The sequence below is a fragment of the Dasypus novemcinctus genome, chromosome 7, assembly GCF_030445035.2.
Source record: "Dasypus novemcinctus isolate mDasNov1 chromosome 7, mDasNov1.1.hap2, whole genome shotgun sequence".
Lineage (NCBI taxonomy): Eukaryota > Metazoa > Chordata > Mammalia > Cingulata > Dasypodidae > Dasypus > Dasypus novemcinctus.
Window position 1 is genome coordinate 73,510,236 of NC_080679.1, and position 24,625 is coordinate 73,534,860.

At 45.1% G+C, this 24,625-nt stretch overlaps 1 protein-coding gene across 4 annotated transcripts in view; it reads left to right on the forward strand.

Moving 5' to 3' along the window:
* Positions 1 to 2,902: 2,902 nt before the first annotated feature.
* Positions 2,903 to 24,625, forward strand: part of WIPF1 (WAS/WASL interacting protein family member 1) — a 129,036-nt gene continuing 107,313 nt past the window's right edge. The window contains exon 1 of one of the 4 annotated variants that reach the window (XM_004476806.4): positions 2,903 to 3,068. The gene's annotated coding sequence lies outside the window, so the exon portion shown is untranslated. Of the gene's footprint in view, positions 3,069 to 19,335; positions 19,455 to 24,625 lie in introns of those variants that run through there. The other 3 variants (XM_004476805.4, XM_012518959.4, XM_058300625.2) reach the window with 3 other exon arrangements.

A 24,625-nucleotide genomic window follows, 5' to 3' on the forward strand; every position in this document is an offset into this window, starting at 1 on the left:
TTACCTGCTTAATTTTCTTCTGTGTATATTAATGATAAAATTCCTGAAAGACAAACTCAAGAGCATTCCTTTTTTTATTAGAGAAGTTGTAATTTACAGGAAAATCATGAAGAAAATATAGAGTACCCATATACCTCCCCTCATACATAGTTTCCCTACTATTAACACTTTGCATTAGTGTGAAACCTTTGTTACAATTAATGAAACAATATCATTATAATTACACTATTAACTATAGTGCATAGTTTACATTAGTGCTCACTGTGTTGTACAGTCTTATTTTTTAAAAAGATGTATTTATTTATTCCCCCTCCCCTCCCCCCAACCACTGCTTTTGCTCTCTCCCCTAGGAGCCACTGGGATTCCGTCCTGGAGACCTCAGATGTGAAGAGAGGCTCCCTGTGAATTGCACCACCTCCTGGTTTCTGCTGCGCTTCACCTTGACTCTCCCCTTGTCTCTCTTTTGATGCATCATCATCTTGCTGCGTGACTCGCTTGTGTGGGCACTGGCTCACCATGTGGGCACTTGTGTGGGCACTGGTGCAGACACTGACTCGCCACAGGGCACTGGCGCAGGCACAGCCTTGGGCATTAGCTCATTGTGCAGCATGCTTTCTCTTCTTTTTTACCAGGAGGCCCCAGGGATGGAACCCGAGTCCTCCCATATGGTAGGCAGAAGCTCTGTATGCGACATAAATTCTCCCCTTTTTATCACATTAAAATTTGCAGTTCAGTGGTGTTAATTATATTCACAATGTGTTGCCACCATTATCATCATCCATTACCAAAACTTTACCATCACCCCAAACAGAAACTCTGTACCAACTGACCATTAACTCCCCATTCCCTACCCCCAATCTGGTCCCTGGTAACCTGTATTCGTTTCTGACTCAATGTTTGCTTATTGTACTGATTTCATATGGCTGAGATCATATATTTGTCTTTTTGAGTCTGGCTTATTTCACTCAACATAATGTCTTCAAGGTTCATCAATGTTAAAAGCATTCTTGACCCAACAAATATTTTATTGATCTCTTATAAATAAATATACTTAATTGAGCTCTCCTCGACATTGGGGAATCAAGGATAAGTTAAAATTCCCATTCTACTTGCATGCCACAACCCTGCGTATCTTTAGAGGGATTAATCCATGTGGGGCCAGGCCCCTCCCCCTAGGTCCTCAGCATGTAGCTGCCTGTGTGACCTAGGCAGAAGTTAAAGGTTAACAACCCTCCCCAGAGGGGAGAGAATGCATAGATGGTATCATTAACTATAATCTTTCCAAAGCAGTAAGTGCCCTTGGTAAGTGTCCTTCCTAGGAGCGAAGTGAAAACTTCACCAGATCCCATGTGTACGCTTCACGTGACCCTAGCAAAAACTCTATTCTCATACCCTATGGAATGCCCTTGTTCTGAAATCTCTTATATATCACCCCTCTTTTTCTCATATCTTTGTGGAGCACTATCTTCATTCTCCAAACCATCGCCTTCAGAGATTCTCTCCTGACTCTAAGTCCTAATAAAGCTTATGCTTAAGTGCCAGGTGCATTCTTTGGTCTTGCAGCTGCACCAATATGCGCCCTTTAGGAGCTGGGTTGGAATATCCCATTTAATCCTCACAATAATTCTAGGAAGTAGCAACTATTGTTAACCCCTACTATTACTATAGTAGATCCTGAAGGTTAGAGGGCAAGTAATTATGGGAACCAGGCAGTTCCTTAGCTTAACTTCTATGTCACACTGATAAGGGCTATTGATTTGTTTTCAAGTCTGGAGTAATTGATGAAATCACTTGTCTTCATTTTATATAAGACATAATGTGCATATATTACCAAAGAAATTATTTAAAAAGAAAGTCAAGTATACAATGAACTAAAAAGATGGGCATATTTAGAGACAAAAATTTGTGAAGGGGAAGAGTTTACCCAAGTTACTAAATCTCTTCCCCAGAGGGTTACTGTACCTGTTAAAAAAGCATGTAAAGACAAGAGTGCACATGGGACTGGTGTGGGAGCAGAGCAAACCTGGCGTCAAGGATGGAGGGGCCTAGGACACCGGTTCTGAAGTGCATATATTCCCACTTTTTCTGCTTCTATTCAAAGGACTACACAGCCTTGATATTTTAACAGTGTGACTAAACGGTCATTATATTGATCATAACTTTCTGTTGTTGCTCTTATCAAATGCACACATACTAACATGTGTCCTCTAGTATTAACCTCTCTTTCAGCTGGAGGTGACAGCCTTCAAAACTGGTAAAGCATTACCTCTGGTGTGGAGTGGTCTTGGTTTTCTCCAAACGTTTGCTGTAGATCACAAGGTAGGCCCTATCTGAGGATGCGGGTGGGTGGTGATAAATTCATCCCCGCCAGTAGTAAAACAGCTTGGAGACTCCCCTGCCGACAGGGGATCATTCCACGGGAAGGGCAGCAAGTTGTCCCCACACAGTGGATGGGGCCTAGGATGCGTGCGGGACAGGAAGGAAATTTTAATTCATTTTTAAAATGAAGTTGAACTTTAAGGTGTCTCTAAACTCGACCCTCTCTTTTGTGAACCGAGGGGAAAGCAATGGACAGGAGCTTTCCCTCCGAGCGGGGGAGGCAGGGCGCTCAGCATTAGCTGGTGAGGAGGCAAATTTTTGGGAGAAAGGACACTCCTTCCAGTTTCCACTCCTGAGCAATCGCTCGTCCTGGACACCACCGCCTCGTCCCGCACTGAGCGGGGGCGTGGGGGGCACGAACCCCAGCCTCCTAGGCACCCCATTCCCGCCACCACCCTCCGCGCGGCCCGAGGCTGGGGGCGCAGAGCCTCAGCACCGGGCAGGGCGCGGGCGGGCGGCGGGCGCGGCGGCCTCGCGGCGCGTCCACATGTGGCGGGACCGCAGGGGGGGGACCCGGGGCCGAGGGGGAGGGTTTACATGACGGCGAAGTTCCCGGATGGTCGCAGCCTCCCGGCGCCGAGCGCCTTTCCTGCCCGCGCGGCTCAGCCCTCGCGGACCGAGGAAGAAGTTTCCCAGAAAAAATGCCCGGCGCGCCGCGGGGCTGTGGAGCCGCCCGGAGCCGCCGCGCGGTAAGGGACACGCGCCGCCGCCGTCTCGGGCGCGCCCCGGGCGCAGCCGGGGCTCCGGGGTCTCGGGGCAGCGCCTTTGGAGACCCCCGCCGTCGCCCGGGACGGGCTGGGCTCCCCCGCGGGGCTCCGAAGCGCGGCTCGGCGCGCGGGGGCGCGGGCGGGGGCGGCCGGGGACGTCGAGGCCGTGTCGGCGCGGAGAGCGGGCGCGCGCGCCGAAGCCCAGCTCCGCGCGGCCTGGGGAGGCGCGCGATCCCGGAGCCGCGGCCGCGTGTCCCGCCGGCCCCGCCCGTCCCATCGCCGGGGACCAGGGGGTCGCAGGCGGCGGGGGGTCCAGACGCGGGTGCCCCCCGGACTAGGCGCGAGCCCTGCGCCCCGCGGACCCTTGGGCCGCCCCGTGGGACTTGGGACCCGGCGCTCGCCGGAGATCCCCGTGGCGGGGCCTTCCCGAGATGCGCCCGGGCGGATGGGGACTTGTGGGCATCTGCGGGACCAGTTCATGCCTGGCACCGCGTCCCCCTTCTCGCTGTGGGAAGAGTGCCCCTCCCACGACCCGCCTTCCCGCCCGGGTTGGCGGCATAGAATCTCCGAGGGCCACTCCCGAACTCTGGACAGCTTTACCTGGGTCTCGCTCCTTCTAATTTTTCTAGCAGCATACCTTATTAAAAAAAGAAAAGAAAAAATAAAGAACAGCTGAAAGTTGCAAGGGGATCCAGCTAACCCAGTCCCAGAATCCTCGACTGGTGGTAGTAGATTTAGAACTCTTTGAGATTAACAAAGGATGTGTCTGTGTGAGGAACCGAGCCTGGCTACTTCTTTTGGTCCTGCCTAACCCCGATGGAATATTCTCTCCTGGGCTGCGAGCTCCTGTCCCTGAGTTTTCCGGGAAGCCTCTAGTTGTCAGCTGAAACTGTAGCTTGGTCCCTTTTCTGAAAAGCGCACAACAGTTCTGCGCTTGGATCTTCAGGAGACACCGCCCCCCTTGTTGGCCGCGTGCAGCCTCAGGCTCCCGGCTGCTGCTCCCCGGGACCGTCCTGGGTGGGTTTTCTTTTGCCAGTTTCCCAAAACAATTAAAAAACAACGCTGTAAAAAAAAAAATTGGCATTTTTTTTCCTCGTCAAATATACCCATTTCTATAATCGATAAAATAACTCCAGGAAATTTTCTATTTCAGTGTGTAATCACTTTTAAAAAAAAAGGCTTTATTTTATTGAGATAAAATTCACATAACATAAAATGAACTATTTTGAAGTGTATGATTCAGTGGCGGCACACTGCACAATGTTGCATAACCAACATGTATATCACAAGAACCGAACCGGCCACCCAATCCGCGACCTCCCGTGTAGGAGGGAGGCGCTCAACTGCCGGAACCACACTTGTTTCCCCACCTTTTGGTTTCTTGAGGTGAGAGAACCCTTAGCTTTTTGTATCTCAATCACTCCTCTCCGTTCTCACAACACAGCCTTCTACTGGTGTTGTGTGTACCTGCCTGTTATTCCTCCCCAATCCCCCTCAGGGTTGAATTTCTCAAGGAATAGGAAGGTGTTATATTATTCTCCAAATCCCCAGCCACCTGTCGGAGCTCATTAAATGTTGAATGAAACAGTTTAATAGTATCTTCCCCCCTGGAACCTACCCAACCTCTGCCATAATTTTGGCTGCTAGAGAAGCACAAAAACTTTTTTAGGTTGTGTGATGTAGGATCAAATCCTGGAACATTTAGAAAGAATGATATTACTTCCGGCTGGGGGGGATTCATGCCTCCTTTCACTTGTTTGTTTATGTCACAAATTAAGTGTCCACTGTATTTTCAGCCACTTTTTGGTGCCCTCAGGCATGTCATACAACTTGAGTCTCACTTAACCAAGAAATGGAGTTAATAACCTTTGCTCTGACTCCATCACAGAGTGTGAAGATCAAGTGAGATACTGAAGGTGGGAAACAGGAAAAAGCTGCACCAGCACAAAGTGTTAAGAGCCATCCAGATACCATGCAATGTGGAGCACCACTACGCAAGAGCATTAACGCTAAAAGGGCGAGAGGGCAAGAAAACGTGGTATGCCCTTACCTGACTTAAGTGCTCTGACCAGGGATGAGGCCCCTTTTGTGGGCAACACTCATAATGGGTGTGTGTCACTGTCTTTGTATTTCAGTGTATACCTAACCAGTCATAATTTTAGAAAAGTATGTGGCTTCCACAACAACACTGGGAGAACAAAACTTAAAAAAAAAAAAAGCACTTTTTATTTGTTGCTCAAGCCCCTTCACTTGTAAGCTTCTGATATTTGTGATTCTACCTCCCAAAGTTGTGCTCTTCTTAAAGATTCACCCACTGAAATCTACCGAATTCCTAACAGTTTCCAGAGTTTTCTCTGCCACTGTTTCCCACATTTGTGCCACGGTGCTCAAAGGTTTGGTGGATTTATGCCTTGTAATTCACTCTTTGGCCAGATCCACATATATGAGTCAGGTTGCAGTTGAATCAAGCAAGATTTTCACTGAGCATTGGGGGTTCCTGCTCCAGATGCTGCTGATTGTGGAAGTGGGAGATCTAGCTTAGAAAGAGATGGGGTTTGCCCCAAGTGCTTACCGTCTATTAGAGATGAGACATGGTTTCAGGCAGCAGGAATAAAAGGCAGAACATGGCAAATGAGATTAAAAAAGGAAGATCAAATACAGGGACATTTAGAGGAGATGAACTTACTTCCAGTTGGAGGAGTCAGTCCATTCATTTGTTTATCTCTTTAACAAATATTTATTGTGTCCACTATGTGCCAGGCCTAGGAAGATTAATAGACACATTCATGTTGTGTCCCACCATTACTGCCCAAATTGAGGAACAGTTCAGGTTTCACTTCTCGACTGACAAATGACTACTTCCTCACTGGGCCTCATTGTATTGCCCAGCCCTAACGTTTGTCACTGTTCTTCACCTGCTAGATATTGCAGTTAGGTCAAAATAATTAACTCTGTCTCTTGTTTACTTTTAAACAATAACTCTAGGCTCACCAGAAGCCCTCAGAATACCTTCATCTAGTTGACTAATGCTTTTCTGCTAAACAGTCTTTACCTAGTATTGCAGTGTGTTGGTTCTTAAGCCGTGGGTATGACTAGTAATTTATAAAGGCTTGCATCTGAAATTCTGGGTGAGGCCCAGGAATCAGTTTTGTGAGCCCTCCCCCGCCCCCCTCAGGTGAGCTGACGTGCTACCTGGGTGCCATTACATGGTGGTTAAAGCATGGGCTGGCTTGGGCCACCCAGGGAAGTTGGGCAGATCTTGCTTCCAGTCCCAGAGCTGTCTCCTAAAGTCTGTGACCTATGTTTCTCCACCTTTACAGTCAGAGTAACAGCCTTTACTGTTACTACTCTTACTCTGTTACTGTTACTACTGTTACTCTACTGTTACTCTGTTATGAAGGTTGGATGAAGTCACTTTTAGTAGTTGTCTAGCATAGCTGCTGCATGGCATTCGTGGGCTGTTATAATTAGCACTGCTATTGTCATTGTTAGTATTACAAAACAATGTTAATATCCCTCTCTCCATAAGGAAATACAAAAAGAGCCTAAATGCAGGAACTGCCTTTTATGTAACTAATATATGATAATTCTTATCTATCTGTAGTTTATCGAGTATTTCAAATGAATCATCTCATTGATTCTCCTAACAGCCCCCAAAAGGAGAAATCTCAGAGTAGAATCTTGTTATTGGAGGGCTGCCAGCTCATGATATCTATTCACCCAGTAGAGCCTACTCTGCCGTTATCAGGGCAGGAAGGCAAAGACCAGAAGTACCACCAGGAAGTGCCAGGTTGACATGTTCCGGCAGTCCTACAGTAGCATCATCTGCGTGGGGTGACCATTGAATTAAGCTGCCTGCCAAGCTGCTTTGGTCACAGATGTAGGGCTGAGCCCAGGAGGTACGGTCCAGGGTGCTTGCCACTGCCGCTGTCGCTTCTTGTAGATATGGGTTGGGGAACTTTGATTCTTGGGAAGCATGCGCAACATTACAGAATCTTCAAATTGGTCACAGATACTTACTGAGAAGGCAAAAATAATAGACTTTGCTAATATTCAGTAAAAGAAGAATGTGGCTAAAATAAACAGGAGACACAATTATCTGCAATTTTCATTAGTAGTTTCGATAAGCATGGCTCACATTCTGAAAACATTGTTGTGATGTTATACAAGTGGTGCTTACTATGAATATATTTTTTCGCTTCTAATAAGCCATCTTTCCAGTAATATTCAGTTTTTTCTTTTGTTTCAATTTCCTTTAATCTCTCATTTATACTAATTTTAAGGGAATTAAATTCTTCAGAGTTTTCCATGATCTAGTCCAAGCTGTGAAAAATCTCTCCCTCCCTTCCTTTCCCCTCCCTCTTTTCTCCCTCCTTGTCTTCCTTCTTCCCTTCCTTTCTTCTTTTAATATCACCACTTCATATGTATCACCTAATTGAGTCATTTCATATTCATACAACCCTATGAGGTAGGTAGAATTCAAGTATGTGGAACCTGCCACAGTCTCCTATGACCATCAGCTCTTGCTAATGATGCCCAAACAACTAATCCATTGAGTTAAGTCAAACAAACAACCAATTCAGTGAAAGAATAAATGTAGTCATATAGTTGGCACTGTGCAGACCAAATGGCCAGTTGGTTGAATTTCTTGCTTTTCATCTATTTGTGTGTCACCCTAGTCCATTTTTCAAACCTCCCAAGCATTTTTCTGGAGACCTAATCAAAGGATTATGACTATAGAATGATGAAATTGGGCCTGGGAGGGATCAAAAGAACAATCTGACTATATTTTGGAGTAACGCAGTGTTGAATTGCCACGTATGTCATCAAGTAATTATCTGGAAACTCTACATTATTCTGTTGAGACTTTCCCCCTACTGCAACCCCGAGCAGAAGAGATTTTGAAAGCAGAGAAGCTACAGACCTTGGAGAAGATCTTGAGAAACACGCACGCTAGCTATTTCTTTTCTGAGAATGTAAATAGTGAGGTCAGTATCTTAACCACAATAGTCTTGTGTTATGGGGGTGGATAAATCGGGGGGGATAAAAGGGCTCTTAAAGAGGCGCTTACCCCACAAGCAGCTTGCATATATGTGCACCTTTAGGAATGGGACGCTGGGGGTGGGACTTCCAGGAAGTGATGGATTGAGAAAGAAGAAGACCAAGCCACTTATTTTTCCTAGTCCCCAGAAGACCTACTGAAGGACACTTAAGTTTTCAGATGGTACTGAAATTTATGATTAGATTCTTGAGACCTAGAAAAAGACAAATTAGTTGAAAATGAAAAGGTCTTTTTATTTTTATATTTTTAAAAGTATATATGCACTTTTAAAAAAAGATTTATTTTACTTATTTATTTCTCCCCACTCTTGTTGTTTGCGCTTACTGTGCCGGTTTGTCATACTTGTTTCTTTTAGGAGGCATTGGGAACCAAACCTGGGACCTCTGATGTGGGAGGGAGGTACCTACTCACTTAAGCCACCTCTAATCCCTGTGTGTCTGTCATTATGTCCTTCTTTGGTCTCTTGTTGCATCATCTTGCTGAGTCAGCTTGTTGTACCTGCTCCCTGTCTTGCTTGTCTTCTTTAGGAGGCACCGGGGACCTCCCCTCCCTGCTTTGTTGTGTCTCTCATTATGCTTTCCTTCCTGTGCCTTTTGTTGTATCAGCTTGCCATGCCTACCCATCGTGCCAGCTTGCCATCTTCTTTTGGAGGCACTGGAAACCAAACCAGGGACCTCCCATGTGGTAGGCAGGAGCCCAATTGCTTAAGCCACATTCACGTCCCTGAAAAGGCCTTTTAAAACCTTGAAAAAGATAATAAAGTAAGTTTCTTTCAGCAGTGTCTATTCTTGTCCAGTAAAGGCACAGTTTGATTGCCATACATGGTTTAAGAAATAACCCAAAGGGAGTGGGTGTGGCTCAAGCGGTTGAGCACCTGCTTTCCACACGGGAGCTCCTGAGTTCAGTTCCCAGTGCCTCCAAGAAACAAAACAAATGAAAAACCAACTCAGGGGAGTAGATATGGCTTAGTGGTTAAGTGAGGGCCATCCACATACAAGACCCCAGGTTCAATCCCAGCCCCAATACCTTAAAAAAAAAAAAAAAGGAAAGAAAAGATAATAACCTAAAGCATCAATTTAAATAATCTCAGCTTTTGTGAGTAAAATTTCAGCACTGTTCATTTCCCAAGTTTTTAACAATTTTTAAAAGAAATCTCACATTATTTTTGTAATCTAAGTACAAAACTTAGATTATTAAAATTACAGCTTTCATTGAGCGATATTTTACAAGAGCTGAGATCTAGAATCTCATTATTTAAACCTTACACTTTTTCTTCTCTTAGTCTTCCCTCTTTGGTGGGGACTAAGAGTAGTGGAAAGGAAAAACATTCTCAATTGATAAAAGGAGTGTGAGGGTGTTATTATTTTAATCATAAAATTTCAATAAAGAATTGTTGTATACATCATATCTACTTTCCTATGATGAAACATGTTTCTTAGAGCTTGAAGAAATTTTTTATTAACCATCAGGTCAGGTCTTTGTAATTCAGAGTCCTGGTTTCCTGCATGTGAAAAAAGTGTGCTCTGTCATTTTTAAAAATTTGACATTTTTAATTTGACATTTTTAATTTATAAAAGTGTTATGTGCTTGCTATAAAGTAGACTAAAAAGATAGATGTTTATAAAGAAGACTAATTTTTCTCCTCTCTACTTCAAACTCTAACCCTTCAAGATAATATTAACAGTTCCAGATATGCCTTGTGTCTGTCCTCAACTTTCTCTGCAGATAACTATATGCAATTAAAAAGAGTCATATAAAACATTATGCCTCAAGATATATATATATATTTAAGATTTATTTTTTATTTATTTCTCTCCCCTTCCCTGCCTTCCCTCCCCCAGTTGTCTGTTCTCTGTATCCATTTGCTGTGTGTTCTTCTGTGTCCGCTTGTATGTTTGTCAGTGGCACCGGGAATCTGTGTCTCTTTTTGTTGCGTCATCTTGCTGTGTCAACTTTCCATGTGTGTGGCGCCATTCCTGGGCAGGCTACGCTTTTTTCTCGCTGGGCGGCTCTCCTTATGGGGCGCACTCCTTGTGCATGGGGCTCCCCTATGCGGGGGACACCCCTGCGTGGCACAGTACTCCTTGAACACATCAGCACTGCGCATGGGCCAGCTCCACACGGGTCAAGGAGACCCAGGGTTTGAACCGCGGACCTCCCGTGTGGTAGACGGACACCCTATCCATTGGGCCAAATCTGCTTTCCTCAAGATAAATTTTTTTACCATAACAAAACATGGATATCTCTCTTGATTTAAAAACTCATTTGTTGCCATGGCTGCTTACTATTCCATAATTTAACCATTCAGAGTGTTTCAAGAAGTTCCGTGCCACTACAACAGTTCTCTAAAATCTGTACACTTGTGTGTGTGTGTTTGAACATGTTAACATACAGAAGCCTTTATTTCTGTCAGAATTCCCAAAGTGGTATTATTTTCCAAAAGTTGTAGTAATTCAAACTCCCATGAACACTATTTGAAAATATCTGTTTCCTCACGTCCTTACCAGCATAATTCATTTTAAAAGTATAAATTTTCACATCTCTTTTTCCTGTTTTGCTTCAAATGATTTCTTTAGGGAGCACTTGTCAATATCTCTACCTTTTTTTTTAAAATTCCCTTCATTTGAATTATTCATGCTCTTTTCCTTAATTTTATAATGTGCATGTGGTCTGTCTTCTACAACTGGAAAGAAAAAACTTGTGCTGAAGCTCACAGAACTTAATTGTACTGTATTGAAATGAAACGAAACACTTGATTTCTATTTATAATAAAGTAAATATAGACCTTTCAATCCCAATTTTCCCCTTCTAAAAATATATTACTTAAGAAATGTTTCAATGGGGAAAACAGAAACTTGAAAAATACAAAGATGGGAAATTTTAAAGAAGTTTTAAGCCTGCAAAGCTAACTGGGTTTCCCTTTTAAATCCAAAAGTTTAAACACAAAGGTTCTTTGAGAGCATCAGTTATAAGTTACACTGAACTAAATAAAGGGGAAAAGTGAATCAAAGCAGATAGGAATTTAAACCTGGAATGTTGAAAACCCCTGCCCTTGTTGCTCCTGCTTGTTTTTTGGGGAGGTGAGATTAGGTTCTATTTCTCATCTCCTCGTAGTTGCTGAGTTCATTATAAAATTATTTGTATATTGCTCCAGCAGTACATTGGCTAATCAGAAACAGCTGTACAACTGGATTCATTTATTTGAACAGAATAACTAAATCAATCAGCAGAATTTCTTGTATTTGGGTAGGTCAGGCTGACATTGTGTAGCCCAGAATAACAGTGCTTTGTAACTAACCTGACACAGATGGCAAAAAGATTGTGTTTGGGCAAAAAATAAGAAACACTGTGAGTCTATGATATCTTCCATAATAAAGTATTGCTCTACTTTTAATGTTAGTGTTATAAAGACTAGGAAACTTAAAGGGACATTCTGTTTTTAAAAAGAGCATATCAGAGTTATCCCCTCTAAGGGCCGGGCCTCCTGAATTGTCTGGATCAGTTTCCCCTGAAAGATAAGCTTGTACATTCTGCCAAACTGCCGGGGCTGTAAGTCAAAGGCCTCTTGCTGGGAAAAATGCCGCCGACTAGAGAGGCAAACTGACATGTCTGACTTAGGGGAGCCCTGCTAAATCAAGGAGAAGACACAAATTCCCAAGTGAGGCTGATGCTGAAGTCCTGACATAGCGTAGCCAGAGGAATTCCTGAGAATGATCTGCCCTTGAGCAGAGTGTACAAAGGTCGCAGAAGCTCAGTGATTTCACTGAATGAAGTTCTGTTCGTGTGGTTCTGTCACTCAGTCTTAATGGAGACTTCAGTACAGGAGGTCTGATGAATCCAGGAAAATCTCTAGGCCTTCAATCTCCATGTCTTACCCAGCCCTGAGGGACCCTGAACTCTCTCCCCTGCTTCAAATACAAGCCGCTCTGAAGGCCAGAAATCCCGTGACCTCCAATAGCCAGAGCTCCACAGTTGGCCTGGATTCCAGGTGTCTGGTTGGCTTTCCTGTGGTGCTAACTTTGGTAGGTGTTAATATTGATGTTAGCCAGAGGCATAGCAGGGGAAATTGCACCCAGGGGGAACTGGCACCCTTTCTCTTGCTGTATACCTTGGTTTTGGCACTGGAACGTATAAAAACATGCATCTTCTTGGGCACCGTTATGCCAATGGCTTAGGGCATTTGTCCTCTCTGCCCTGCCTTCACAGGTTTTAGGTGTCCATCAATGCTCAGAGGCAGTGTAGACTCTTGAAAATTAAGGTACTCTCAAGTTAAAACCTGCCTTGATGGTATTGACAAAGTCATTTGCTTAATTCCTTTTGCATGGCATCCTCCTCAAAAGGCAGAGTGATGAAGTGAAAAGGGCAGTGGACTAGCTATCCATCACTTGCATTCTAATTCTAGCTTCGTTGCCTACTAGTCACATGGCCTTGAAAACAATAAAACACTAGACATTAACCCAGTAAAGAAATGTGCAAAAATGAAAAAGGATGAAGGTTAGAATATCTGTGATGGGATAGATTGTTAACATCTCCAAATGATGCTCTGCCTAAACAACCTGAAATTTTACTTTGCATGTTTTGACTAAATATTTACTGAATAGGAAAGAGGCGTGTATGTCCATCATATATCTCAGGCAGCTAAAATGGAGAATATGTAATATGTAATAGTATAAGTGTAATATATGAAGAACAAATTCCATTTCAGCAAATTTATGGAGTTCAGTCCAAGATCTTCGTTTATACTTGAGTCTCATTGTATACTTACAGAAGAAAGAATATTAATTCAAATGCTGACCTTTTTTTATTGCACTGAGATTTTCTTTGTAACATTATTTGTGGGAATGGGATTTGTGCCAGACGCTGTCCAGGTATGCTTGGCAGGTTTTGTTTTATTTACAGTCAATAAAAATCACATTAACCTTCTACATGCAAACACACATCCATTATATTCACCTTCATTTTGTTTTAGTGCATACAAACGTACAACCCTGAAACTATCTGTCCTTGCCGTTGAGCACACACAGATTCATGTGCATGCACACATATGAAACACCAACTGGAAAAGTCCAGGTATTGCTGCAGTTTTTTGTGTATCACCCTTTGCAGCTTCTTAGACTGTAGAAATAAAAAAACTCACTAAAAAGTCCTTTGTGTAGTGCTTTGGAGGACGTTCACTGTGATGACAGTGATTCCTGGGTGTGGATAAAGGGACCTTTGTGAGGCTTCTTGTTTAGTTCTGACCTGACAGCTGGTTGGTGGTTTTGGCCATTTCTTGTTGAGTCTCTTGTTCTAATTCTTTCTCCTGGTCTGAGGAACATTGTCGTTTTGGCTCAGACCATTTTAGATAGCAGCCAGCCAGCAAGAAGGGTGCACCATTTTTGCTTCTCCAGATTGGTGCTAATAGTACAGTTGGTGGCAGAGTTGAGACTAGAACAGGGCTGCTGAGTTCCGGCCTGTTTCTCTCTCCACTATCTGAGACTGCATAAGAAATCTATTCTTTAAGTGATTTTCTTATTAAATTACAGGGAAACATGGAATTGTTTGTTTCTTTACCAAGCAGGAACAAGGTCACCATTGCCTTATGGATGTTAATTGTACAGTTAGAAAACCTCCTGTAGGTAGGTGCAAAACACAGTAAACCTGAGTGAGGATAAAGCGAGAGTGTTCAATGAGCTGCTCCCCGTGGAGTTTGTCAAGCCCAGCCTCTGCCTTCTAGACAGTCTAGGGTAGGAAAGAGATAATGTGTCCCTAGTATCCTCTGGCTCCAGTGAGTTGCTTTGGAGAGAGAGGATCGAACAGGCTGGGTTTATAGCAGAGTTCAGGGAGGAGGAAAGACAAGAGAAATGGTCACTTCTTTTCCAGAAAGAAAAATGTAACCCTGCTGCCGGGAGTCCTTGTCAGGCAGCCTGGCCCAGGCCGAGCCCCGGAGGTCAGCGGTTGGGCGAAGCGCGGGCCGTTGGCTCGATGCTGGGACGGGAGCTCCAAGCCCTTCCTGGAAATGGCTCAGGCAGCCTGCCTGGGCCTCACGGCAAGGGTGCTCTGCACCATCCAGCAACCAGTTCAAGACCGCAGGTTCTGGGGTCAGAACTGCAGGGGCTTCACATTTCTGCTGACCAGGGGAACTACAGGTAACCTTTGTACCTGCATGACAATCACCTGGGGATCCCCACAGGCAAAGGGTGGAGAGCAGGTGAGCTCTGATAAAGACCAGTAAAGACTGAGACGGAGGAGGACCAGGGTGAGGGCCCAATGGCCAGGAGCTGTGGCCCCTGCCTCGGGGCTCTTCCATCTCAGAACTCGCCCAGCTGTTAGGTACCTTTGACCGGGGCCTGATTTCAACCCTGGCCTTGCCTGATCCCACCTACAGAAAGAGAGAAGAAACATGAGGGAATTCTCCACAACTCCTACGGAGACCTTGCCCAGTCCTCAAAAGCAAGCACCGTACCTTGCCTCACACGTTCTCTAAACTGCCCTAGGGTAGAAAATGCCTTATTCATTCTGTTCTGCTGCAACAAATATCAAGAAATGGGTTGATCTAAGCTATGGGAATTTATTGGTTTGCCGTTTGGGGGCATGAAAATGTCATCAGGGCTATGCTTTCTTCCTGAAGACCAGCTGCTGGCAATCCTTGGCACCTCGGCCACACCGCAGGGCACAGGGCGGGTCTCCTGGCCTTGCTGTTCTCTTGTGCATTTCGTTGATTTCAGGTTCTTGCTTCCATGGCTCTCGCCCGTATTCATGCTGTTTATAAAGGACTCGAGTAAAGGATTAAGATTCCTCCTGAATGAGGTGGGTCTCACCTTAACTGAGTAGCCTCATGAAAGGTCTTCCTTACAATGGGCTCACACCCACAGGAAGGATGAGTTTTCCGGGTATGTCCCTCCCTTCAGGCCCCGCAGCACTGTCAGCCTTGTGGTGATTTCTCTGCTGGCAGTTTATTTGGTCATCTTTTCAAGCCCAGAGAAGGACAAAACATAAAAGCTCAGGGAGCGCTGAAGGTAAAACAAAACCAGCTCAGGAATGCGCTGTTCATTGGCCCAGGGGGCCTTTTCAACCTCAAATCCATGGGTCACTGCTCTTGGGTCAGAGGGCAGCAGGGTCTCTTTTGTTTTTCTAATGTGACCCACACCCCTTCTAGAATTTAGAAAGAAACCAGAGGCAGAACTGGCATTCAAACATAGGAAGGTCCTGAGACCCATGCCTGTGCTCTCACTGCCTTGTCGTCGACTACAATGACAGTTTGGGTGACGCGTCCTGTCTGTGAGTTGCTGTGCCAGCATCAGCTTCCTGTGACCCCAGGCCCCTGTGCACCTGCAGGCTTGGGCTGCTGCCTCATTGCTGCCCTCTCCCCTCTTGAACCTAGAGGGCATGGAAAGTACCATCAGCAACCCCTGTGAGTGGCCCGAGTATGGAGGGGCCTGCCGCGGGTCGGGCACCATCTGGGTACAAAAGGGCCCCCGCTTCTCCTGGGCAGACTGTCCCAGCTCCAACGACGTAAACTAATGAATTCTCATGAAACCAGTAATGGCTTGCTTTGAGGAACTGGAGGGCAGGGTGTGCTGTAAGTGACCCTGTTGCATAAGATGACTGCCGGGTTCCTCCTTTTCTCCCCCAGGAGGTACATCAAAAGAGCAGAAAAACTGCAAGTAAATGCAGTCCTAATTTAGAGGCCCCAGGCTCAGAACCTCACACTGTAGATTCAGGGGCTGGGACCCCTGAGTGGGGTGGGTTCTGACAACTCTTCCCAGAATAGAAATATTTTTAGGCGGGAAAATTTAAATATAAGAGGATAAAAATAAGTGGCTACAAGTGACTTAGAGTTTAAACAAAATAAAATAGGAGTCTGCTCAAAGTAAAGGTTCGTTCCTACAGGTGAATGACACACATGAAGGAGGGATGGCACCAGGGTAATATTGGGAAAGAAATCTCTCTCTGAGCAGCACCTTCCTTGCAGAAAATAAACCATATTAAGAAGCATTGTCTCAACTAGGGTTTTAAAACCTGTTTTGACCATGGCAAAAAGAACACATTTTTGATTGGGACCCAGTATGCATACACACACACTTAGAAAACAGAAACTAAAGCTTTATAAAATTACATAAGAATTATTCTTAGCAAATGCAATAGACATTCTGTTCTATTTTATTTAAAAAGAAAAGCTGATGGCAAACCACTAATTGATTTGATGGCCTCAGAAGGGACAGCTATCTACAGTTTGAAAAATACTGATTTAAACAGAAATGGAGCAGTTGTGGGGAAACCAGCCTCCTTGTGACTGACAGATTTCTGCACAGGGAGATCCAGTGACACAGCTTCACGGTCCTCGAGCACGTTTTCCTCACTCTTGCCAGTCACTACATGTTGGTGAGGCGGCGGCGGTGGTGGAGGGCCATGGAGGGCGAGGAGGCGAAGGTCATTGGAGGTGATAGGAGGCTGAGTTTTAATTCTGCTCATCCAGAAAATATTTGATGCCTTGTCCTGACACAAAGAAACACAGACCCTGGTCACAGTCCGAGAGTGCTCATAGTCTAATGAGCGTGACGTCTTTACCATCCAGGATGGTTTATAATGTACTGGAAGCATGAGCAATGCTACAGGAGACCCGAGGCCCTTCATTCTGAGTTTCTGTTGCAGGGATTCATTCCCTATACATTCATGTTTCCCATCCCTAGTTCTACGTCTCATACAGGATAAGTGCTCTATGAATGTTTATTGAAACACCATGCTGCCTGATGAACAATTGCACCTAGGCTAGCAGTAATCCTAGTTATCTTTGGTAGTATTGTTTATGAAACACTATTTGAAATTAAAAAAAAAAACAAAATAAAAGAATTTTTAAAAAATATAAAAATACCAAAAAAAAAATAGAAAAAAACCACTATTTGAAGGGCACTTTAAAACACTTGTGGGGGGAAGCAGATGTGGCTCAACCAGTTGGGCACCTGCCTACCACATGGGAGGTCCCAGGTTTGGGTCCTGGTGCCTTTTAAAGAAGATGAGCAGACGCTGCGCTCACTGCAACGATCTAGTTGCCTAAACGAGCAGATGCCACAAGCCAGCAGATGCCGTAGCCTACAGGGAACAGATGTGGCTCATGTTGTTAGGCATTTGCCTCCCATGTGGGAGATCCCAGGTTCGGTTCCCGGTGCATCCTGAGGAAGGCAAGCAGACAGACAAGAGAACCATCGGGGGTAGGGAGGGATAAATTTTTTTTTTAAGTTAATCTTTAAAAAAACAAACAAAAAAACACTGGTAGTGGCGCATGGGACAGGACAGATAGGTAAAGACCCAGAGATGTTTAGCTTATGTAACAGAATTACCAAACCCCATCTGTGTTTCACGTCCTCTGCATCATAAGGCTGAGACAGCTGAGGCTTGTCTGGTTTGAGTTGTGTACACCTCTGCTGGTCAGCCTAAAAGTGGGCCTTGGAACAATTCCCCTTGCTTTTCTCCGGGAGATGAGAAGTCATAGCGATTGGAGCAGCCCAGACCGTGGCCACCTGGAGAACACAGGAGAGCAAATTCTAACTTTCCACCACAGTTCAGAAGAAACTGGGTTGAGCTTTGCCATTTGGGTCAGCTGTGCGAGATGAAGACTATTCAGGCTGTTAGAATATTAGATAAGATATAAATTATGGGAGTTTATTTGAGCAGTTTACGATTTATGGATCAGGTAGCATCCCAACCACATGTGGACAGGAACTCGGCTAAGGGAGTGGGAGGAAGACGCTTATATAGGGTGAATGCGGAAGCAAGTGAGGAAATGTCCTGACTGGCTGGCGGCGTTAAGTTTCCATTTCACGTGGTGGGGGGATCCTTTCTTACGAAGTGGGAGCAGACATACATTGCTTAGTATGGTATGTCTAACTGCATAAGCTGACCCTTGGACTGAAACTGGTTTATCACGAGGTGCTGCGTATCTGCGGTTCTGTTAGAGGTATTCCCTTGTTCCATTTTCTCAGAAAGCCCCTGCACGTCAATTGTTTCTGTCTTATGGAAAATCCTCTCTCAGAAGGGGTCCCTCCTGGCAATTCCCAATTCAGTCAGCCATTTTATTTTATTTAACAAGGCTTGAAATCCCCCCAAATTTCTGTGGCAGGCTTCTGTAGAGTAGAGTGTGCTTGCAGACCATTTTCTGTTGAATTGCAAACGGAGTCTTTGTTTCACGTTTTGGACCAACCCAACACTGATGGGCCATTGATGCTGCAAAGTGGTCGAGGGGCCGAGGACACCCTGGCATGGGTCCCAGTGCCCGTGCCATCTGAGCTGGGCTTCCTGTAAATGAGCTCTGTTCTGATTGCCTGGTCCCAAGGGCTGACCTGCAGCCTCGGGGCCTGTTGGTTCAGACCCCAGCTTGCCAGGGTAACTAAATTAGCTACAGGTCTGTCTGTCAAGCAAGTATAGTGTGTAGGGGGCTGGGGATATTTGCAGGAAAGGACTACCTGACTTGTGAAAATTATCCACACAGGATCCTTTCCTTCCATGTGAGGTCATGGCACCCAAAGAGCTGTACTAAGGAGACACCTCTGGAAGTGGACAAATTCAACCTCAAATTGATTGCTGTACATTTTAGACATTTTTCCAAGTTCACACAGCCCAATCTCAGAAGATTTCTCAGGGGAAACTGAGAAATGAGAATACTGTACACTCTTCAGAAGATTCCCTCAGAGAGCCGATGTGGCTCAGTGGTTGAGCACCGGCTTCCTACACACGAGGTCCTGGGTTCAATCCCCAGCCCTGGTACCTCAAAATAAATAAATAAAAAATAAATTAATAAAATAAAAATACAAACAGTAGATTCCCTGGGATCCACCCACTGAGAACCCTTTGGCTCTCGGGAATAAGTGGGTATGTGAGGTCTTGACAGGGAGGTAGGCCCACCTAGCAGACCCTTTGTCCCTCTGTGTTCCAATAATCTGCTTCGTGATTTATGCCTACTTAAGATAAAGAACACACTTGAATAAGATCAAAGCTGACTACAAAAGAGCATTCAAATAGGAAAGGCAGTATCTGAACCAGGGAGCCCCCGGCTCTACCGCCATCTCCCACTGTGTGACCTTGGGCCTCAGTTTCCTAATCCATAAATTAGAGGAGTTGGAGATGCTCTCTCTGAACTCGAGCTCAAACGCTGTGGCTTTCTTTGGCCTGAGCAACATTTTCTGGCAGAAAAGAGAGACTGCCCAGAGGTTCCTTCTCAGGCAGCCAGTGAGTACATTCTTTCCTGTGCCCGCATATGGAAGCAATTTCTTGATTATCCAAGGCACTTGTGCTGCTGAGCTCAACCGAAACTGAGGAGCTCGGTGGTGGTAAGTGGAAAAGAAAAAACCTGCAGGCTTTTTCCTGTGTTTTCCTACCACTGTGCACTTTTGTATCTGGAATCTCCCTCACGTGACTTGTTTCCATGCTATGTTAGGGCTGCCCTTGGGTTTGGGGTTATTTCACTGATAAAATCCTGATAAAAACAGAGTGAGTGTGGAGCTAGCTGTTCTCCCTTAAGGCCGAAAGCCTCTATGCCTTTCTCCTTGGGAGACTTTAAGACGGGGGCCTGGGAGGGGAGCATGAATTCTTGAGTTTTGTTTCTACGTTTATTGTATTCTCTCCCTCTCTGGTCTGTTAAAATGAGGACTAAAATGAGGTGCCTTCAAGGTTCTTTGTAAAAATGAATTGGGAAACATCAGCCAAGAGTGTTGAAGGGGAGAACGTTGTATAAATTCCTTCTCTGGTAGTGGTTTTCTGGTAGCTTTTGCAGCTGGGGGGCACTGGGGCATTTACTTCTGAATTCAGGTCAGCAGAGCAACTCACTTCAGAACACAGCCTTGCCCAGGAGCTTCATCTGGTCCTAGTTCCCCATAAATAAATCTCAAGGTCCTTATTTCCTCCCACCCTCTCTTCTGACCTTAGTTATTGGGAATTTTACTGAAAAGGGTGTATAGAGAAATGCTTTTTAGTTCCCCTTTCCATTTGTCTCTAACTTCTCTATGCCTTATTTTTAAAATTTTTAAAAATTAATTTTGTAAAGCAGGGATATTGTTCCTGGAAATGAAATCTGAGTAATTAGGAACCTTTAAGCATTTTACTAACACTTGTTAAAGGGGTTGCATTAGTACTCATAAAGATACAGGGTAGCCATTCCAAATACATTCTAGAAAAAGCTCTCAAAATCAAGGCAGTAGCTGATGAAATGCCGAAAGACTCTGAGCAAAGAATGCATTCCTTTTTTGTTTCTGAGCCTCTAGTCCAGAGCTTTCTGGAGAAAGCAGCCTTTATTCCCTTTAGAGAGAGCATGTTTATGACTCTGGTTTGCTTCATCTGAGGTTGCTGCCGTGCAGGACTTGAAATCAAACAGGACATGGAGATATTGGTCGCCTTAGTTCAGGACACTCAGATTAGCTCTTCTTGGCAGTCAGTACGGTTGGGATTCTACACACAGATTTCCCCCGATGGGTTTCTTGCCTGTTTTAAAGCAGCTAAACCTTGCTGCTCTGTAGAACCATAATCAGAAATTCATTTTAAGCCCCATCTCTGTAGCCTCTGTGCTAGATTCTCTTCAGCACCGTCAAGCCAAGTTCAGCTGACCTGCTTCCTGTCCTCTGGTGCTAACAGTCTGAAAGACCAGCCCAGGAGAAAAGGGACTGAATTCAAGCATATTCCTGCCGCTGGCTGGTGTGTGGGGTCTTGACCTGTAGGTGCTCTGTGCCCACTGGGGCGCAGCGCCGTGCTCTCCTGAGAGGAGGGAGGAAGAATTCATTTTATTTGCCTTTTCTTCGGGGATTTCTTCCTGCCCGTGGCAACGCCATGTCCTGCCTCTGACCTTTAAGGCGGCCACACAGACCCAGACCCCTGCACCCTCTGCCCGGTGCGGTTGACTCAGCCCTCCCAGGCACCCTCACCCCCCTTCACTTCCCTCCGGCCTGTTTTTGCTCCATCTCTTCACTCAACAGACATTTACTAGGTGCTCACTCTCAAGACTTGTTTAGGGCAAGCTCACTGTCTCCACGGAGTTTACATTCTACTAGGGAGAAATAGACAATAAACAGGTAATCATTTTGATAAGAGTGATAAGGCCCATTTGAAAAAGCCAGCGTGGGAAGCTGATGTGGCTCAGTGGTTGAGCACCAGCTCCCATATGAGGTCCTAAAAGAAAAAAAGCTGACAGGTTGATGGGATAAAGGATGATGAGGATACTACTCAGCTATAGTGATCAAGGAAAGCTTGTCTGAGAAAGTGAAGTGAAAGTTGAGATATGGATGACAAAGAGCCAGACCTGCCGATCTGGGGATGTGTGCATTAGACAGGATGTCAAGTGCAAAGGACCTGAGGTAGGAACAAGGTAAATGAAAAGGGAGAGCATGGCTGTGGGCAGAGGGATAAGGGGTGAAGTCAAAGATGTAGGCAAGAGCCAGGTGCCCTGTAAAGACTTTACTCTAATTGTAATAAGGCTTTAACCAGTAGAGTGATACAATTTGATTTATGTTTTAATAAAATCACTCTTGCTTCAATCTCTGTGACCTCATGGCCTCACACCCACTTGTTCCACCCAATTGTCTCTCAGCTCTGCTTGCCACACTCTGACTTCAGTACCATCACTGCCTCCCCACTTTCCAGCTGCCGATTTGGGCCCTTGATCACCTCTTTAGACCCTGCACCAACTGATCAGCCATGTTTTGGGTTTCAGACAGTTGCCACATCATTCTTCTCTAAGCTGTACTACAGTGTGAGACAGTGAGAAGAGAGTGAGATCCTTCCTAGGCTGTGAGACAGGCAGTAAGCCTCAGGTCAGGTACTTTCCAGCCCTAAGTTCAGTGATTTTGAGCCACTACCACAATTACAGTGTTAACCAAGTACTTGCTCTATGCTGGGCTTCACACTTTCATCGCACTCAGTTCTCTTGACCACACAATGAGATTGACACTCTTACCCTCATTTTAGAGTGGAGGAGACTCAGGCACAGAGAGGTTGAGCAACTTGTCCAGAGTGCTCAATTATGGCATGTTTGAGCCAGGATTCAACACAGACAGTCCAATCTAGTTCTACCTCCAAGCTCTTAATGACCACACTACTGCCGTGCATGCTATGGGACCAACTTTCCTTCTCACCCCCTGATAGGCCTGAGCTGGGTCCTTTTCCAGGTTGCTCAGCCCCAGTGCCGGACTCCTGAGGGACACCGAATCCTACATGCTGCTCTGACAGTGAGCAGACAAGGTGGGATAATTTTCCCAGCAGACCAATTTAGGATGGTATCTTAGTCACGGTTCTCTAGGGAAACAGAATCAGTAGGAGATATCTGTAAATAGTATGAGATTTTATACAGTTCTTTCATGTGACCATGGGGATACACAAGTCCAGATTCCACAGGCAGTTTGCAAACCAAGGACTGATAAAAGCCTGATGAAGGTCCTTTATGAGTTCTTGGGAGACAATAGCTGGCCAAAGACAAGCTGGGAAATTTTCCTCAAATGCTGAAATCATTTCCCCCTTTTTTTTTTTTTTTTAAGATTTATTTATTTATTTAATTTCCCCCCTCCCCTGGTTGTCTGTTCTCTGTGTCTATTTGCTGCGTCTTGTTTCTATGTCCGCTTCTGTTGTCGTCAGCGGCACGGGAAGTGTGGGCGGCGCCATTCCTGGGCAGGCTGCTCTTTCTTTTCACGCTGGGCGGCTCTCCTCACAGGTGCACTCCTTGCGCGTGGGGCTCCCCCACGCGGGGGACACCCTTGCGTGGCACGGCACTCCTTGCGCGCATCAGCACTGCACATGGCCAGCTCCACACGGGTCAAGGAGGCCCGGGGCTTGAACCGCGGACCTCCCATATGGTAGACAGACGCCCTAACCACTGGGCCAAAGTCCGTTTCCCTCATTTCCCCTTTTAAGGTATTCAACTGATTGGATAAAACATCACTCATTGCTGATGGCAATCTCCCTCGTTGATTGTAGATGTAATAGCCATCTATGCAGTAAACTCACTGATTGACTAAAGTACATAAATGCCCTTGTATTACAGTTAGCCCAGAGCTTGCTTGACCAAACAACTGGGCACAATTACCTTGATGAGTGGGCATAGTAGCCTAACCGTCACAGGTGGCATCTCCAACTTCACTTAATTCATTGCTAATGCCCTTACCAGTATGAACCCATCAGTCCATTTCTAGACTAGATGTGAAAACCTCCACTCTGGAGGCATTTACTACTTGCCAATTAATGGTCAGTAATAAAGTAGTAGTAAATGTATCTAGAGTGTTTACTGTGTGCCTGATTTTCTTCTTTTATTATCCTCATTTTACACGAAGAAACTGAAAAGGTTAGGTAGCCTGCTTACAGTCACAGAGCTAGTAACTGGCAGAAGCAGGAACTGAACCCAGGCAGCCTGGCTCCGGAGACCATTCTTTACATTGAGGAACTATTTCACACACACATGGTTTCCACATGTTTGTCCCTGTTCTATCCTTGTAGCCACAGAATGGTCTAATTTTATTGACACAAATCAGACCTGTCAGTATTTGAAGACTGTTATCATCTCTCTCCATTTCCAAAGTACCATGCCAGCCACATGCTTGGGGAACAGGTCTACCCAGGCACACTAGGATGTGGTTCATAGCTGTGGTTCAAGCCACTGCTTGGCTGCCTTCTGAAGATTGCATTCATGTGGATTATGGGAGAGTTGAGCTAATACAGATCCACCAGGGATAGGAAATCTTAGGAGCCTGCCTGGGGTCCCACACAGTGCAGTGGAAAGGTGTTGGACCTAAGATGGAGCCCCACATTCGCTGGTGTGACCTTGGCTGAGTCATCTCCCACCCTGGCTTCCTCATCTGTAAATGAAAGGTTGATAACCTGGAAGTCCCTTCCAGTTCTAAAACTCTGCTCCTCAGTCAGTCTTCCTGCGCAAGCAGCATTCTCACTTTGAAACCCCTAATATGAAACTTGGGAGTTTTTAATCCATTTTCTGCCAGTTTAGCAGCTCTTCCCAGAATTATTAATGTTTGCCAAACTGTAGAGGTAGATTTTTAGAGTGCCAGCAAGACCTTCTCATCTAGCCTGCTGTTTGGAAGATCAGTGAAATTGTCCTGAGCATTAAGTATCTTGGTTAAATAATGCTTTTCAAAGGAAACACCCATAAATTCTGCTGATAATCAGGAAACAAAGAACTGAACCTCCATTGAAAGTACCTGTTAACTTATTGAGAAATTTCTTTTTTTTTTTTAAAGTTTTATGTCTCCTAAAACCTGTCTATGTGAAATAATTTCAATGTTTTTTACATAATTTAGCTCATTAGATCCTCAAAATGACTGTGTGAGGTAATCTCTATTTTCCGTATGCTGGGATTGAGGCCCAAGAAGGTGAAATGACTTGTGTAAGGACAACAGCTAGCTGGTCTAGGATTCATGTCTGCAGGATACTTATCCAATAGTTTTTCTACTATTCCAGTAGTTTTCAGGTTTGTTTTGTTATTAAGAACTAATTTTTTCAAACAGATGCAAAG